This window comes from Ursus americanus, chromosome 2 (assembly GCF_024610735.1).
Source record: "Ursus americanus isolate L20-20 chromosome 2, mUrsAme1.1.p, whole genome shotgun sequence".
In the NCBI taxonomy this organism is placed as follows: Eukaryota; Metazoa; Chordata; class Mammalia; order Carnivora; family Ursidae; genus Ursus; species Ursus americanus.
The window spans coordinates 49,208,490-49,214,489 of record NC_142128.1 but is presented as its reverse complement, the minus strand read 5'-3'; positions in this window follow the sequence as shown (position 1 = coordinate 49,214,489).

Below are 6,000 nucleotides of genomic sequence, written 5' to 3'. Positions count from 1 at the left end.
TCCCACTTCTGTGTCTGGACAACCATTTCCCAAAGCTTCCTTGATTCCTTTTCTCCTTCCGCTGGTCTCACCTCCCGACTAAGCAGACACTGAGCTTTGTTGACTCGATTTCTGAGATGTCTTGTACATGCATCCCCCTCGGTTCCATTTCTGCAGTCCCTGCCCTGGCCCAGGCCTTGCATGTCTTACTTATACTAGAGTGATAAAGTCAATCTGTTCTACTTCCCCTTTCTTCTTTTGAATTATCAGCCACACTGCTACCAGATGTTGTCATCTTAGACTATACTCCTGATGATTTTACTCCTCCAGTCCAAAGCGTTCAAAGGCTATCTGTTGTCTACAGAGTGATAAACTCTGAGGTCTAGTGTTCAGGCCTCCCGGCTGGCCCACTTCCCTGTGTTCACGGAGATCCTCTGGCTCACCTTGGCTTTTTGCCCTTTGTGCTTTCACTCAAGCCCTGCAAGCTGCCTGGAATGCCTTCACTTTCAAAAACCTCCTGACAATTCTTTTCTCCGTTCTTCAAGGTTCAAAAAGAGTGGTAGATAAATTAGGTACGGGATACGAAAGGTGGGGATGATTATATTTTAGATGCATCAAAGAATCTTTAAAAAAAAACTCATCTCGTTGATGTATTCACACAGCATAGATTGATTTTGTGCAGGGCGCTGTGCTGTGGGTCGGGGTGGAAAGGCTCCCTGCGTACGCACGTGGGCACAGGGATCTAGCGCTCTGGGGATGAAGTAGACACTTTCTTTTCTTGCTTACTCAAATCCACAACTGTAGCTCCAGCGCTAGTGTGAAAGTATCTGGGGGGTGGCTGTGTCTCTTTTTGCTCCAGCTACTAGGAAGCTCAAAGGCAGATGTGACTCGCAATCACAGTATTCATTCGCTTATTCAAACATTCACACATAGCAGGTGCCAAGGATGGACTCAGAGCTTTGTGACATCAGACTGATGAGCAAGACATGTACATAGTTTCCGCCCTGAAGAGGCAACTATTAATTCTTATATAGTTAGCGTATCTTCATTTCTGTTCTCTCTGTTCCTGATCTTTGTTGAATCCATTTTTAGGGTTTTTGGGGGTGGTTTTTTGTTTGTTTGTTTGTTTGTTTCAAGTTTTTATTTAAATTCCAGTTAGTTAACGGATAGTGTAATATTAGTTTCAGGAGTAGAATTTAGTGATTCATCTCTTACGTACAATACCCAGTGCTCAAATGTACCTTTAGTTTCATGTTAACTAAGGTTATTTTCAGACGAGGAGAAGTACTGTCCATATATAAAAGTAAAAATGTTCCAGCACTGCTAACGAGGTCCCAGATTTGATCTCTGTTGTCATGAATTATGTATTTTTGCTCTTTTATCATGGGGTCCCTCCTAAAGCCAGCTAGACATGTAAATATAACCGGTGCAAAGTTTGATATGATCACAGCAATCTCGTAGGGCTTTATTTTTCTCTGTTCCATCTTGAAAACTCAGAGTGACCTTTCGTATTCTGTCACGATGAAAATATTAGCCCCAAGTTGTTATTTTGGGGGATGATTTGCTTTCCTGTTCCCAGTATATAATTTTAATTTAAAAAAATCTATCGCAGTATTGATAATAGTTGTGTGGCACCTCGAATCCTTTCTAGAAACTAGGCAGGGTATAGGATGTAAATAAATTAGCATTTGAATAAACATGGCATATCCATCAGAAGAAATGAGAGTGTGGCGTTTCAGGGGTTAGGGGTCTCCTCTTAGAGGCCACTCTGGTTTAATGCAGTGGGTGGGTGGAGAGGCAGGTGGGGTCCCCTCCTTCCTGAAAATCCCTGTAAGGAGCTAGGGCGTTGCTACTGGGTTGGTGGAGATGGGCTCTGCCCCTGCTTCACGCAAAGCTGCCTCTGCGTTGGGCAGTGCCTGCCCGTGGGCATGTTTGGAGGTGCTGCACCCCAGCACTGGGGACCCCCGTGCTGCAGAAGGCTTTAGTCCGGGCCTCCCGCTGTTCCACCAGCCCCTGTGTTCAAAGACTTCTGCCTAATCCACCCACACATTCACCGCGCATGACTGAGGCGTGGCGGCCACGTGAATCAGCGAACCAGGCCCAGGATTTTAACAGACCTCATGTCTTCACAGATCTCCCTCTGTTTGGGTGCCTGGGGAGTTCGCTCCTTGTGTCCCCGCCCCCCATTATTTCCAGGTTCTCGGTATTGAGTGTGAAGTATCCCATGTAGATGTCAACGATGGGCCTTGTTAGAGCCCACAAGTGAGAAGCTTGGGCAGGAAGCCTGCAATCTGGGGACTTGTTATGGAGCATGTGGGATTTTTCCAAAAGACATCCCTTCTCAGGTTGGGGGTGGCATCAAGAGCCAGATTCCACCCGAACTCCACTTGGTGCCAAAGACTGTCTTTGCTCCGTTTAATTTCAGGCACGTTCTCTGGACACCTGTGCCCACATGCTAGGTGCTAGGGCCACATAAGAAAAATATGGTCCCAGAGGTGCTTATTGTCTCATGATGATGAGAATGATGGTGGTGGTGATGGGGACAGCAGTAAAATTCACTGAACGCTTGCTACATGCCTATTCCTGGGCAAGGTATTTTGTATTATTTCATTTAACACACAAATTCACCCCAAATTATTCCCTCAATTTACTAAAAGGGGAAACTGAGTCTTGGAGAGATTAAGGAACTTGCCCAAGCCATCATAAGGGGCAGAGTCAATAATCAGTCCGAGGTCTGTGTGACCTCTAACTGCCCTCCAGTGCCACCCTCCCAGTCAGAGGGCACAGCCTCTCCAGGGCACAAAGATGCCTCAACTACCCAGCGATAAGTGCCATGGCTAAACACAGGGACTCTGTCTGAACACTGGTGTCGCTCCTGTGTGCCCCTGAGAACACAGCAAAGCCCAGATGATTTTTCTTCAGAAGCTCTTTCTGCTTGATCCTCAGCAGGCTAGATGGGAACGTAAAGGATATTCGAGCATTAAGTGAACCAGACGGATTATTAGGGGTTTCATAGCCATTTCTTCTCTTAACTCTTGAAGACTATGTGATTCTTTTCGTTGTACAGATCAGGATGCTGGGGCCTGGAGGAATTGACTGATTTAAGTTTGAACAGTTCATCCATGTCACAGCTGGGGGTTGAACTCAGGCCTCCATGTTTCCAAAGCCAGGCATGCTCTTTCTAGTACATCCAGTTATGCCATGAAATGGCCTAAAACTTAAGGACCCTGTCTGTTGAGTTAACAAATGCTCGCTGGGGCTCTGGTGAGGGAAAGCACTGTGCTGGGCGCAGGAGAGACAGAGGAGTCTGCCACGGAGCCTTGTCCGAAGGAGCGCACCGTCCAACGGCGGGTGGGGTGGGCCGTGCGGATGATTCTAGACAAGATCCAAAGAATGCAGTGCTGTAAATGGTGCCTTTGTTAGCTGACCCCCCCCCCAATTCCGGCCGGCTGGTTTGGGATGCCCCCTTTCACCTTCAGAAAGTTCCGAAGCGCCTGGTGCTCTAGCTCCTTTGAGAGATCTGAACGTGAGCACAGGACCAGGGGATTCCTGGGGAAGAGTTCCGAGGTCAGAAGAGTTTGCAGCCCCAGTGTCCCCCACCACCCTGGTCTCTGGCCGCCCCACCAGAGTGCGGCCTTCTCTGTCTAGGCAGTAACGTGTCTGCTTTTTTTCCTCTCGCTGGAAACGCACTTTGACATTTTTTAACAAATAACACAATTTTCCCTTTGTGTTTCCCTTAATAAAACACAGAAATGAGAGCAAGAAAAGGAAAGTAAAAAAACATGTTCCTGTCATCTCCACTCTGTAGCAGGATGTCCTCCCTCCCTCGCTGTCTCCCTCCCACCACGCGAGGGCCTCTGCCTACCCCGTCCTCAACTCCTCGCCCCACATCTCAGCCACAAGCGTTCATGAGTCTGGTGGTGGCGCTTCTGGGTTCTCTGCCGTAGAAAGGGTGGCTCCTCGGCGGGTCTGCTTGCCTCCCTGAATCTTCCACAGATGGCTCCTTAACAGAGGACAGGTGACGGCCGAGACCTCAAAGAGGACCAGGGCCCCCTCCCAGATGAAGCGGTACCAGCAGGTTACAGGTCCCTGCCCACCCTCTTGACACCCCTTATTCATTGTTGCTCCTTCTTCATTACCCTGGCCTGTCTTCCTCCAACGATGGCAGCTTCCAGACCAGCCTGGCAAGGGCCCTCCATTTCCTCCTCAAAGCAAAGTACTAGGCAAAAGACATAGTGCCCGGATCTCTTGGAATCTGCTTGAAGTTGCAGGATTCCTGATGTTTGGAACAGCTGCCTATCTCTTAACCGGGATAAAAGTTAAATTTCCACACTTGGGGCCAAACACCAATTGTACAATTGCAATTCGGGGGAGATGTGGCCTACCAGCAGCCCATATGGAAAAGGACAGAGGAGGCTTTGTTCATAACATACACAGGATGAGTCAGCGGCAGCCACTGAAAATGCTAACCCCAAATCAGGCCATGTTAATGAGTGTTTTATGGCCAGAGAGAGGAGACGAGGTCCCGAACGCACGATCACTGGAAAGCTGCAGCAGGTCTGGGTGCCATAATTTAGGAGGGATAGAGAAAACTGGAGCAGGTTCAGAAACAAAGTGAACAGAACAGAGAGGGCAGCTCTGCCCACATCTGACAGATCTTGGAAGTAGGATTTGACATTTCCAATGGCCAACCCTGAGCAATCAATGGACCAGATGTGGCCGTGCTAGGAAAACGAATTTTGACCCAATATAAACTTAACACTTGGACCAGATGAGTTTTAAGGTCACTTCCATCTCTAAAAGTCAGTCATTTGGGGTGTCTCTTCTAAAGCCTGTTTACCTCACTTCCACAAACTCTCAGAAAACAGTATTTCTGATAAAAGGGAGACTATGGTGGCTTCTTCATAAAGAGCTTCTGGACAGTGGGCTTTGTGGCCTCTTCTGTCATTAAAAAGGTGAAATCACAGCGTTTGAGTCTAAAATGCAAAACCATGTGACATGATCAGGGGAACCTTTCACAGATGGAAAGATGTCTGTCTACCTACCCACGATGTCACCGAGCTGATTCAGGCCGCAGTGAAATGATACTGGGGGAGGAGTGGGGTTCATGATCCCCAGTTCATTGAGAGGGGGAAGATAAAAGCATAAAAGAGAAAAGCCTGAACACACAAGGTGTATCTTTAACGGTTTGGACACATCACTTAGCCACATCAGTGTCTACACCTGGACCAATTCTGCAAAGCGCATTATAAGGAGCTGTTGGTTCTATAGCCAACTCCACCCCATTGTTTCATAGACTCAGACCAGGAAGGACTTTCAGACCACTGAGTGAGTGAGTACAGCCCCATCATCGCAGGCGGGAAGTATAGTTGCTCAGAAAGGTGAACTTGGCCTGCCCCAGTGGAGAGCTGGCCGTGCAAGTGAGGTCCTTGGATTCCTGACCCCATGGGCTTTCACCTTTACTAGAGTGCCCCCCCCCACCCTAGGGAGCACAACACTCACCCGTCAGATAAGTAGTTGGCATTTGTTAATCACATGTATGTGCCTGGCTCTGCACTAAGGACCCCAGGGTTCATAATGTGATTCTGAGACACAATCCCCTTCGTGAAGGTGCCCAGGAGTCTGCTGGGGGAAAGACAGTCCTAGCCGATACTTGCGAGTGACCTATACTAATCAGGCTGCCTTCCAGATGCAAAGACCATTTAAGGGGCTTGGGTCCCAGATCAGATGAGAACCTACTCACTTTCAGGGTATTCTCTAAAAGGAATATTCTTACCACCGGTCAAACATATTTCATAAATTCAAGACCTTTAGTGAAACCAAAACTATTGGGCATTTAAAAATACTCCTTATGCTTGTATTTGCCCGACTACTTTTTTTTTTTCTTGCCCAACTTCTATTTTATAGGTTATCCTACGAATACTTTGGTAATTCATATTTCCCCCCCACACTCTACCTGGGGTGGCAGAAAGGACAAAGGACAGGTGTCAGGGGACATGCCACTAGCCATCTGGGCAACAT